We start from the raw sequence: 12,742 nt of genomic DNA, 5'->3' as shown, positions 1-12,742 counted from the left end.
TTCTCATCAATGGTCCAAGTTATTCTTTTCTAGTTGGTTTATGTTAAAATGCACCTGTCGATTTGAATCACCTGTGTGTCATGAATTAAACTGTCCTTTGTGTTTGCTCATCTACTTGTATTTTTCAGATTTGTGATTTCTTTTTCTTTTTCTTTTTTTTTTTGGGTTGGCCTCCTTTGGTACTTACTTATGACACTCTTTTTAGATTAAAATAAAATAAATAAATAATTTGGACTTAGGTATTTTAATTAGATGTATTTATAATTTTATTTTAAAAAGAATAAACCAACTCACTAGATTTAAAATACTAAACCTATCCAATAACTACTTTTGACTTCATTACAAGAAAACAAGATAAAGTGCATTAGAATGTTCAAAAGTGGGCCCATTCAATACGCAAGACAGCACATAATTAAGCTTTGGTCAAAGTCTTTGAGGAGTTGACATCCAACAGAAAGACTAGTCAGAAAAAGGGGGCAAAGTTGAAAAAACGAAGAAATATGGAGCTTTTATCTTTATTCTGTTTCTTCCTCGGCACTCGACCACGGCTGTGCGAGAGGGAAGGCAAAGAAACGAGAAGCCTTTCTCGGTGATGCCCGTGGGAGATTGCAATATAGAGAACAAGGTCGAGGCGAGAGAGGGAGGGGGGAGTTGGTTGGGCGATGATGGAGAGGAAATTGGTGGCGGTCTGCGTGGCCGTGGGATTCCTGGGACTCCTCTCCGCCGAGGCCACGAGGATCAAGGTTACCAGCCCACATCTCCCTCCCTCTTTCAGTTCTTGTTCTTTGTCGTGTTATTCTTTGGTGGGGAGTTCTGTTTGTTGTGACTCGTTCTTGATCTTTCTCGGATCTGATGGTTAGCCTCTGAATTGGACCGGGAAGTTGGTCCTTTGGGCATTTTCTTCGAGATCGGGATTGATGGTGAACCTTTACACCGTTCGGTCCTGCCCGCAAGATCGTCCGAGTGGGCGCTCGGGCAGTGGAAGTCGTCCTCCCGTTTGGTCGATTTCGAACCTTACTTCCGGAATACGGTGGGGTTCGCCTTTGATCGATCGCCTCCTTGTCGCCTGTTCCAGCACACAGGTCGGGGTCGGGAGGGGATATCCCGATTTGACCTCTCCTCTCCCGGTGCTTGTTAGGCGATAGGTTTTTATACCCTTCACATGGGGACCAATGGTACCTGTCACATTTATGGCCACCGACATTTTAAGCGGCGAACTCGCTTCTCGTGTGGATATCGATCGTCCTCTATGCCTCGGCGCCGAACAATGGTGTCGCACTCAATCAACGTCGTTTTGGTCTAGTGGGGTGGTGTTGTACTCGGTCGGCACCATCCTGATTCTTACGGGGTGGCGTTGTACTCGGTCGGCGCCTTTCTGATTCTTGTGGGGTGACGTTGTACTCAATCGATGCTGTCCCGGTTCTTGCGGGTCGACGTTGTACTCGATCGACGTCGTCCTGGTTTTTATGGGGTGGCGTTGTACTCGGTCGGCGTCGTCTCGGTTTTTGTGTGGCAACGTTGTACTATGTCTGCGTCGTCGTACCCGAGGGGTATGGTGCCGATGTGGTCCGTCGTGCTGACTTTGATGCTCCTGGTTGGCGCTGATGTGGCTGTGAGCGATTGGTTATAGGACATGTTACCAGATTATACCCTATCATTCTCTCTCTCCCCCCCCAAAAGTAGCATGCAACGAGTCGCTCTTCGAGGGGCCTGGTGCATGGCACGGTGCGTCTTGCAAGTCGGGTCAATCATCATGTAGGGATTGGTGGTATGGTTGTTGGCCAGGGATTTCTAGGAATGAGTGTCGGTCACAGATGGGGTTTTTGAAAACAAATGTTGGAGTTCTGATTGGACGGGTGGTGTTGCTTGATACCGGGTGCAGTAGTTTGGATGTTGAAGATTGGTGGTGCCAAGTACCATGGCTTGGGTACTGAAGATTGATGGTGCCAAGTGCCGTGACTTGGGCACTGGGGTACTGATGCGGCCGAGCTCCATGGCTCGGGTACTGACGACTGATGGTGCCGAGTGCCGTGACTCGGGCACTGGAGTACTGATGCGGTCGAGCTCCATGGATCGGGCACTGACGATTGATGGTGCCGAGTATCGTGACTCATGCATTGAGGACTGATGTGACCGAGTACTTGCTAGTCATATGTGCCCTGCAAGCCAATCACGTGAGTGATGACACGTGTGACTTGACACACAATCTTTTTGGTTATTATATTTTGACATTTATCACTTTATATTACTTGTTATATATATATATATATATATATATATATATATATATATATATATATATATATATATATATATATATATATATATATATATAGTGATGTCATTGGATCTATACAATGAGAATCAGATCGTTATGAGATCACGATAATAAAATCGATTCGTCTTTAAACATCGATCCTAAATAATCCCGGTCATAGGTTACTCGAGAGGGATATCGAGATAACCGGACAGATTGGTGTGTTGTATACCCGTACATATGATGGATGCAGTTGGTCTCATAGTTGCTCGTGTGAGGATACTAGGGATATAATACAAGTGCTCATTAGGGAATGAATTCACTAATTGATCCGCTTACGGAATGTTGAATGATTGATGATGCCTTATTATCATTCCGCAGTCCTAGTGGTATATCTGGTCCTTAGACTTGAGATACCAAGGATGTCCTGTATGAGTGCTTCACTCTTTGATACCGGACTTATAGGTTTGAATGTCTCAGATCTAGTACAGTCGGTTATCAGGAGTGATAGTCAACCTTATGAAGGCTATTGAGTGTCGATAGAGGATCATCTACTCTCAGTGTCATGAGAAGAATGTCCAATGTGTTCTTGCTCGGATAAATCCTTGGCTAGGGTCATTCGGATTGAGAGAGAAAGAGTTCTCCAGGGGAATCAGATTAGAGTGAGACTCGAGTAGAAACCGTATGGATCTAACACCACCATACCCGGTATACGATCTCTAGGATATTAAATGGATGAGGGACTACAGGTACACGATAATTGAGGACAAACAGATCTAATGGATTGGATTCCCTTGTATTGTTTTGGGACTGCGGCGTAGTGGCATAGTACGTCCGTAGTCGATGAGTCGAGTGAATTATTATAAAGATAATAGTTTACTGAGCCAAAAGGAGTTCTGACAGGTATGACTCACGGTCAGCTCGATATTGAGCCTAAAGGGTCACACACAAATGGTAGACATTGCGATAAGTAGAGGTTCGGATATGAGATTTCCGCCGGAGCCCCTATCTTATTAGATATCCAATAAGCCCATGAATTATTGGATCCTATGAATGAGATCCAATAAGAGCTCATGAGAGATTATTGGATAGAGATCCACTAATCTAAGAGGCTTGGATAGTTGGATAGAGATCCAATACCCAATAAGGCAAGATCCATTAGGGTTAAGTTGATAGGGAACCTCTATAAATAGGAGAGAATTGGTGGTTTATAGGCAAGAGCATTTTTGGTTGCCTTCTCCTATTCTCCTCTCTCTCTCCACCTTAGAGCAGGCCTGAAATTTTGAGGAGCGTCATCGCAATCCTATTGTGTGGATCACCGCTAGAGAGGAGGGCACTTGACCTTCTTCACCCTCTCCTAGAGATCTGTAGGGATTCAGGTGATGGGGATATAAACAGGAATAACCTTTGTATATGAACAAATACTAGAAGACCATAATATGCAGTGGAATTAAATGGAACCACAATCAAATAGAACACCAAGATATACGTGGAAAATCCCTTCAATGTGAAGGGTAAAAACTACGGGGCAAACTAGAGATAATCTACTATGAAAATAATGAATATACAAATCTCAATATCTTGCCCTAAACCCTAGCAACAATCACAAGAGAATAACTGGGATACAAGGATCATGTCACTACCTACAATATCGAAAACCTCCCTAAGTAATCACAGCAAGAGTCTACTGTAGATTTGATCTAACCTGAGATGAGAACACTGTTAGATGATTGAGAACAGCCTCTCTACGTTGTCCTTGTCTTCTTCCCTTTCTTTCTCTTCATTTTCTGTCTTATTTTCCTCCTTTTCTTTGGAATCCCGTGGCTGTTTCTTCTCCCACGTTGCTGCCTTATTTATGCCTTTTTCTGCCTCCAAAACGCAGCTACCACACCCGCCTATTGTTAATTAGGGTTAGGTTAAGAGGGGGTGAGCTGTGGGCTGCCCAAGCCCACTATGGGCTGAATTTGTGGGCTACCAGCCCAACAACCTCCCCCTTCAGCCCATAAGGGAGGCTGTCCCATAACTCCTCAATGTGAAGCCATGCTGACCAGCTGTCGGTATATCTCCTATCTTTCTTTTGGTAAAGTTTTTATCAACATGTCTGCTCCGTTGTCATCTGTGTGAATTTTCTGAAGCTGCAACTGCTTCTCTTCAAATACATTTCGAATCCAGTGGTATCTAACATCTATATGCTTTGACTTGGAATGAAACATTGAGTTCTTACACAAATGGATGACACTCTGGCTGTCACAATGCACCATATAATTTTCCTGTTTCAGCCCCAATTCTTGTAAGAATTCTTTCATCCATAACATTTCTTTGCATACCTCTGTAGCAGCAATATATTCTGCTTCTATGGTGGAAAGAGCAATACACCTTTGCAACCTGGATTGCCATGACACAGCTCCCCCTGCAAAAGTAAGTACATAACCTGAAGTAGACTTTCTCGTATCTATATCTCTTGCCATATCTGCATCTGTGTAACCTGTCAACACATGTGGTCCACATCCAAAGCTTAAACAAACCTTAGAGCTCCATATGAGATATCTAAAAATCCACTTCACTGTTGCCCAGTGCTCTTTGCCTGGATTTGTAAGAAATCTGCTAGTAACACCAACTGCATATGCGATGTCTGGCCTCGTACATACCATTGCATACATTAAACTTCCAACTGCTGAAGCATAAGGAACCTTTTGCATTTTCTCCTTCTCCTCATCACTTGACGGACTCTGTTCTGAGCACAACTTGAAGTGACCTGCAAGAGGAGAACCAACTGGTTTTGCATTGCTCATACTGAATCTTTCCAATATCTTCTCGATGTATTTCTCCTGTGACAATCAAATCTTCTTATTTTTCCTGTCACGGGAAATCTGCATACCTAGTATTTGCTTTGCTGTCCCCATGTCCTTCATTGCAAAAGACTCACTCAGTTCCTTCTTCATTCTGTCAATTTTAGACATATCTTTTCCAAGAATATGCATGTCATCAACATAAAGTAAGAGAATAATAAAATCCTCACCAAACCATTTGATGAACACATAATGATCTGAAGTCGTTCTTTTGTATCCATTTTCTATCATAAATGAATCAAACTTTCTGTACCATTATCTTGGAGCTTGCTTTAGCCCATACAAGCTCTTCTTCAATTTGCAGACAAAGTTCTCTTTACCTTTAACTTTGAAGCCTTTTGGTTGCTCCATATAAATTTCCTCCTCCAAATCCCCACGAAGGAAAGCTGTCTTCACATCTAACTGCTCAACCTCCAAGTCCTGACTAGCAGCAATACCAAGAGCAACACGAATAGAAGACATTTTAACAACAGGAGAAAAAATCACTTCAAAGTCAATACCTTTCTTTTGACCAAAGCCTTTCACAATCAATCTAGCTTTGTACTTTGGTTGAGAACAATATTCTTGAGTCTTCAACCTGAAAACCCACTTGTTCTTCAAGGCCTTCATTCCATTTGGTAGTAGCACCAAATCATAAGTGTGGTTCTTCTGAAGAGCATCCATCTCTTCTTGCATAGCAACTAACCACTTCTCTTTCTGCTCACTTTCAATTGCTTCTTGATAACTCTCTGATTCACCTGCATTAGTAAGCATCACATACTCATATGTAGAGTATCTTCTGCAAGGTTGACGTTGTCTAGAAGATCTTCTCAACTGAGGTTTTGCTGGAACTTGCTCTCCTACTTCTTCTTGCTCAACATGTCCTGCAGGTAGATCAACATCAGGCTCTACACTATCTTCCTGCACATCTCCCCCATCACCCTGATATACTGGAGGAGTAATTGGGTCACAATCTGCTAATCCTTCTGTAGAAGTATTGGCTGGTGCCTTCTTCTTCAAATCTTCAAAAGTTTGATCCTCAAAGAAGACTACATCTCTGCTTCTAAACACCTTCTGCTTTTCTGGATCCCAAAGCCTGTAACCACAATGATCATGTGAGTAACCAAGAAAAATATATTCTTTAGTCTTACCATCCAGCTTGGACCTCTCATTATCTGGAACATGTGCAAATGCACGATAATCAAACACTCTCAAATGTTTGTAGGAAACATCTTTCCCTGACCATACATGCTCTGCAATATCACCATCTAGGGCTGTACATGGTGATAAGTTGATCACATCAACTGCAGTCCTCAAAGCCTCATCCCAAAACCTTTTGGGTAGCTTGGCCTGTGAATGCATACATCTGATCTTTTCCATGATGGTCCGATTCATCCTCTCTGCAATTGCATTATGCTGAGGTGTACCAGGAACTGTCATCTCATGTTGGATCTCATATGACCTGCAATAGTCATTAAACAATCATATATACTCACCACCATTATCTGATCTTATGCATTTCAATTGCCTTTCTATCTCCCTTTCAACCCTGGCATGAAACTCTTTGAAGACATTAATCACCTGATCTTTAGTCTTCAAAGCATAGGCCCAAACTTTCCTAGAAAAATCATCTATAAAAGTGATAAAATAAAGTGCACCACTTATATCAAGAACATCAACAGATCCACCATGAGTTTTTGTCCTCAAAGGACCACATACATCTGTATAAACACGGTCTAAGGCATGCAATTTTCTAGACAAAGTAGGACTAGCAAATGAAACTCTATGTTATTTACCTACCAAACAATCAATACAAGGGTTCAGATGTATATCTCTGAGGTCTGGTAATACCTCTCTCTTGGAAAGAGCTTGCAGCCCTTCTCGCTCATGTGTCCCAATCGCCTATGCCATAACTCCATGCTGAAGTCTTTTTCTGTAGCATTTAACTGCTCACCATAAGCTTTAGCCTGCAACCTGTACAAAGTATGACATTTCTTTCCATTAGCTATAATAAGAGAACCCTTACTGAGCTTCCATTGCCCTTTGTGAAATCTGCTATCATAGTCTTCATCATCTAGCCTTCCGATTGAAATTAAATTCGGCCTCAAGTCAACCACATGCCTCACATCCTTAAGCACCAACTTGTAGCCTAGGTTGGTCTTTAAATGGATATCACCCATACCTATGATGTCTGCTGTGCCATAGTTGCCCATCTTGACAACACCAAAATGTTCAGACCTGTATGTAGCAAAAAACTCCCTCCGTGGTGTAGCATGATAAGAAGCACCTGTGTCAATCACCCACTCAAGATCCTAACACATACAAGAAAAAATATCATCAGAAGGAGACAAAATCAAATAACCACCACCCTGCATTGTAGCTGTGATATTATCTTTTGACTCTATAGACTCCACTTCTTTTCCCTTTTTCTTGCTCTTCTTAGGTTGTTTACATTGGTTATTGTAATGTCCTTTCTCACCACAATTATAGCAAACAATATCTTTTCTTGATCTTGACTTGCTTCTACCAATGCGTGAACTGCTTCTAGACTTTGACGTTCCTCTGTTCTCTGAGATAAGTGTCTGTGAATCATTCTGAGATATTGCCGAACTCTTTCTTCTCAACTCCTCATTCAACAAATTGTTTGTTACTTGACTCATAGTGACAACACCATCTAGCGCAGAATTACTAAGGGAAACCACCAGTGTCTCCCAATTTTCTGGTAATGAACTGAGAAGTAACAATCCCTACAACTCATCATCAAGAGATATTTTCATAGAGGATAACTGGTTAGTAATACTTTGCATTTCATTCAAATGTTCAGCAATAGAAGCATCCTCTCTATATTTTAGGTTCACAAGTTTTCTGATCAAAAAAGCTTTGTTGCCAGCTGTTTTTCTTTCATAGAGACTTTCCAACTTTTTCCAAAGAGAATATGTAGAAATTTCAGTAGAAACATGGTGAAAGACACTATCATCAAGCCACTGTCGAATAAATCTAATTATTTTTCGATCTAACCTCTTCCACTCATCATATGTCATAGTTGTGGGTTTTGCACTATCCCCTACAAAGGTCCATACAAATCTTTGCAATACAAGAGATCTTCCATTCTTGGTTTCCATATCATCCAATTGTTTCCATTTAAACTAATCATGCGAGAAACATTACTGGCCTCCATGTTCAAATACAAAATTTAAATCACCAAAACCCTTTGCTCTGATACCAATTGATGGGGATATAAACAAGAATAACCTTTGTATATGAACAAATACTAGAAGACCATAATACGCAGTGGAATTAAATGAAACCACAATTAAATAGAACACCAAGATATACGTGGAAAACCCCTTCAATGTGAAGGGTAAAAACCACGGGGCAAACTAGAGATAATCCACTATGAAAAAAATGAATATATAAATCTCAATCTCTTGCCCTAAACCCTAGCAACAATCACAAGAGAATAATTGGGATACAAGGATCACGTCACTGCCTACAATATCGAAAACCTCCCCAAGTAATCACAACAAGAGTCTATTGTAGATTTGATCTAACCTGAGATGAGAACATTGCTAGATGATTGAGAGTAGCCTCTCTGCGTTGTCCTTGTCTTCTTCCCTTTCTTTCTCTTCCTTTTCTGCCTTGTTTTCCTCCTTTTCTTTGGAATCCCGTGGCTGTTTCTTCTCCCACGTTGCTGCCCTATTTATGCCTTTTTCTGCCTCCAAAATGCAGCCACCACACCCCCTAATGTTAATTAGGGTTAGGTTAAGAGGGGGTGAACTATGGGCTGCCCAAGCCCACTATGGGCTGAATTTGTGGGCTGTCAGCCCAACATTAGGGATATACGATCTCCCTAGGTAACACAATCTATCTCACACGTGGTTTTCTATTCTATGGATTTTTGCGCACTAATTTTCGCATAATGATGAACATATATTTAGGAATTGAGGATTTTGTTTTCTGTTCTTCCGCTGCACATGTGATGTCGCCCCCAAGATTTCTCAACAGTACTATGGCCCGGGAAAAGAGTGATAGTCATAGGTGCCCAACAAGCCAATCACATGAGTGATGACACGCGTGACTTGATACAGAATCTTTTTGCTTATTATATTTTGGCGTATATCATTTTATAACTATTGCATATGTGCATATATATATTGTGATGTCCTTGGATTTGTGCAATGGGAATCGGATCGTGATGAGATCACGATAATGAGATCGATTCACCTTTAAACACATATCATAAATAATCCCGGTCATAGGTTACTTGAGAGGGACATCGTGATAACCGGACAGACTGGTGTGCTGTATACCCGTCCATATGATGGATGCAACTGGTCTCATAGCTGCTCGTGTAGGGACACTAGGGATACAGTACAGGTGCTCATTGGAGAATGAGTTCACTGATTGATCCGTTTACGGAATGCTGGATGGTTGATGATGCCTTACTGTCAGACAGCGATTCCGTAGTTCTAGTGGTGTATCTGGTCCTTAGACTTGAGACACCAAGGATGTCCTGTATGAGTGTTCCACTCTTTGATACCAGACTTATAGGTTTGGCTATCCCAGATCTAGTACAGCTGGTCATTGGGAGTGGTAGTCAACCTTACGAGGGCTATTGAGTGTCGATAGAGGATCATCCACTCTCGGCGTCATGAGAGGAATATCCCATGTGTTCTTGCTCAGACAAATCCCTGGCCAGGGTCATTCGGGTTGAGAGAGAAAGAGTTCTTCGGGAGAATCCGATTAGAGCGAGACTCGAGTAGAAACCGTATGGGTCTGACAGCACCATGCTCGATATACGGTCTCTGGGATATTAGAGGGATGAGGGGCTATAGGTACACGGTAACTGAGGATAGACAAGTCCAATGGATTGGATTCCCCTGTATCGTTTGGGGACTACGACGTAGTGGCCTAGTACGTCCGTAGTCGATGAGTCAAGTGAATTATTACAGAGATAATAATTCACTGAGTTAGAAGGAGTTCTGACAGGTATGACTCACGACCAGCTCGATATTGGGCCTAGAGGGTCACACACATATGGTAGGCATTGCGATGAGTAGAGGTTCGGATATGAGATATCCGATGGAGCCCTTGTCTTATTGGATGCAGATCAAATATCCACTAAGGGAGGACCCATTAGGGTTTGACAGGGGACCTCTATAAATAAGAGGGATTCAGAGCCTCATAGGCCAGAGTCTTTGCTTGCCTTTCCTATTCTCCTCTCCCTCTCCACCTCAGAGCAGGCATGGAGTTTTGAGGAGCGTCGTCACAACCCTGCTGTGTGGATCACCGCTAGAGAGGAGGACGCTTGACCTCCTTCACCCTCTCATAAGGATCTGCAAGGAAACAGGGATATACGATCTCCCTAGGTAACACAATCTACTCTATATGCAGTTTTGAGTTTCGCGGGTTTTGCGCACTAATCTTCGCACGACGACGAACATCTTTTTGGGAATTGGGGATTTTGTTTTCTTGTTCTTCCGCTGCGCATGTGATGTCGCCCCCAAGATATCCCAACAAAGAGTATTGATGTCATTGGACAACTTTGCTTTGCCCGCGACCAAAGTTAACCAGGGTGGAAGCCATCTCACCTTATAGTTTTGGCGGGAAATTTTCGCCCTGGCGGGAACACCTTGCTTTGGAACTCGTGCATTTTTTATGAGTCATTATGGCAAGGTGGGCAATCACTCGCCTTCTGGGGGAGGTGAAGGGTCACCTCGGTTGGCAGAATCTTGCCTTATAAAAGTCCCTTCTCCCTTCTACCGGTCCTTGCTAAATCTATTCCTGCGCTCCGACTCTCCTTTCCCATTGTCCTCTTTGGTCGATAAACGTCTCAGGTCAGTCAAGATGTCTTCTTCCTCTTCCTCCTCTTCTTCTTCGTCTGGTAGGTTGGGATTTGGGGTTGCAGCGTCGACCTCGAGTAGTGGTCTATTGTCGGGTGGGGCGTCTCCTGTGAACGAGAAGGCCGCTCGAGCCCTCGAAGTCATGAAATCCTTGCACGACTTTGACTCCGTTGTGATCGCAACGTTGCTCGCCCGTGTCAGGGATTGTTACAGCATCCCGACCGAATATGAGCTATATGCCCCTCGATCTGGACAATGGGCCCATGATCCGTTCCTGGATGGGTTTGGACTAATTCTTGATGCCCTCGAGGCCGAGCTCGTGTTTCCTCTACACCTGGTGATCGAGGCTTGTCTCTCTTGGTGGCGTATCTCGCCATCTTTGATAGCCCCGAACTTGTGGAGATATATGGTGGCCTTCCTCGGAGAATGCCGAGGGGCAGGCATCACCCCGACCCGATCCCTTTTTTTGTCCTGCTTCCATCTTTCCAAGGGGCCGGACAGCTATTTTCTATCGTCTTGTGGTGGTTTTAGGTTGATCGGAGCGCCTTCCAATAATAAAGGGTGGAAAAGTCGCTACTTTTTTGTTAGCTGTAGTCGGGGGTGGGGGTTTAGCTTCTGATGGTCAGCTCGGGTGATCAATAATAGTTGTCCTGGGTTGTCTAATGATGAGTACGAGCAGCTCGGGCGAGTAAAGGAGATTCTTTCTACTTCCCGAGCTGTTAGGGACATGACAGAGGAGTGGTTGGTCGAGGCAGGTCTTAGTTTGACTCCTCGGGGTATGGCTCAGGCCAATCCCTCCTTTCATTCTACAGTTGTAGCACGATCACTTTACGTTGCTAACCATTCCTTAGTTTCTTAAGCAAATATGGTGAACCTTAAGGATTTGAGGGGCATGCCCTGCGCCTCTTCAGCTCCTTGGCCTCGTCAACCTGCCGCACCAACCTCGGAGGACTTGGATCGGCCGGGGAATTCAGAGCCTGACCGCCCGCGCAAGAAGCCGAAGATCGGGACATCCAAAATGTCTGAGTCTACTGTGGCCCGAGAGGCCGCTACCCAAGCTGGCGGTGTCCCGGGGGGGGCGTCCTCACGGAATCGCCCAGCCCGACGAGGATACAGGGAATGCACACAGCAAGGAGTGTACTGGGAAGGCGGGCTCCACTAAAACGGGCAGGCCTGTCTTAGTGCGTGAGCTCTGCCGCACCCGAGCCCATACTAAGAACGAGCCCTTCCAAGCTCTTTCTATGGGGGAGCTTCCTAACGGGGAAACAACTGATCCCCTTGAAGCACGCTGGTCGGGGTTGACCCTGGGGAGGCGGGTCTGGACGAACGACACGGCTTCTATGGCCTACGTGCGGGGCACACTCATCCCCGATATTGCCAGACAGGTGTATAGTTCACCGTCTAAGGTGTTGATCAAGAAAGCAGCCAAGTCTTTAGTTTGGGTAGGGATGGCTCGTATTTTCCTCGCTTTTGTTTTAGGCTTCCTTTTCTGTCTCTGACTGTCTTGCTGCAGAGAACCAGCACTACCATATGACACTCATAGACCGAGTACAGGACAGTGGTCGGATAATCAATGGTTTGGGTGACAAAATTACCGAGCTTCGCGGCCAAATCGAAGAGCTGAAAGCGGGGCCAGAGGCCATTGCGGCGACCGAGTAGTGAGTGGTCGACTTGGAGGGGGAGGTTGCACGACTGAAGTTGGGGCTCGAGAATGCCGAGCAACAACAGGCAGGCCTACGGGATAGTTGAAGGAGTCCCGCAGGCAGGTTCGCTCGATGGAAGATGAACTGCTGGACCTGTCTCGGAACGTAGAG

Source organism: Musa acuminata, chromosome BXJ1-3 (genome assembly GCF_036884655.1).
Source record: "Musa acuminata AAA Group cultivar baxijiao chromosome BXJ1-3, Cavendish_Baxijiao_AAA, whole genome shotgun sequence".
In the NCBI taxonomy this organism is placed as follows: domain Eukaryota; kingdom Viridiplantae; phylum Streptophyta; class Magnoliopsida; order Zingiberales; family Musaceae; genus Musa; species Musa acuminata.
The sequence above is the reverse complement of the archived record's forward strand: the minus strand, read 5'-3'. Positions refer to the sequence as shown.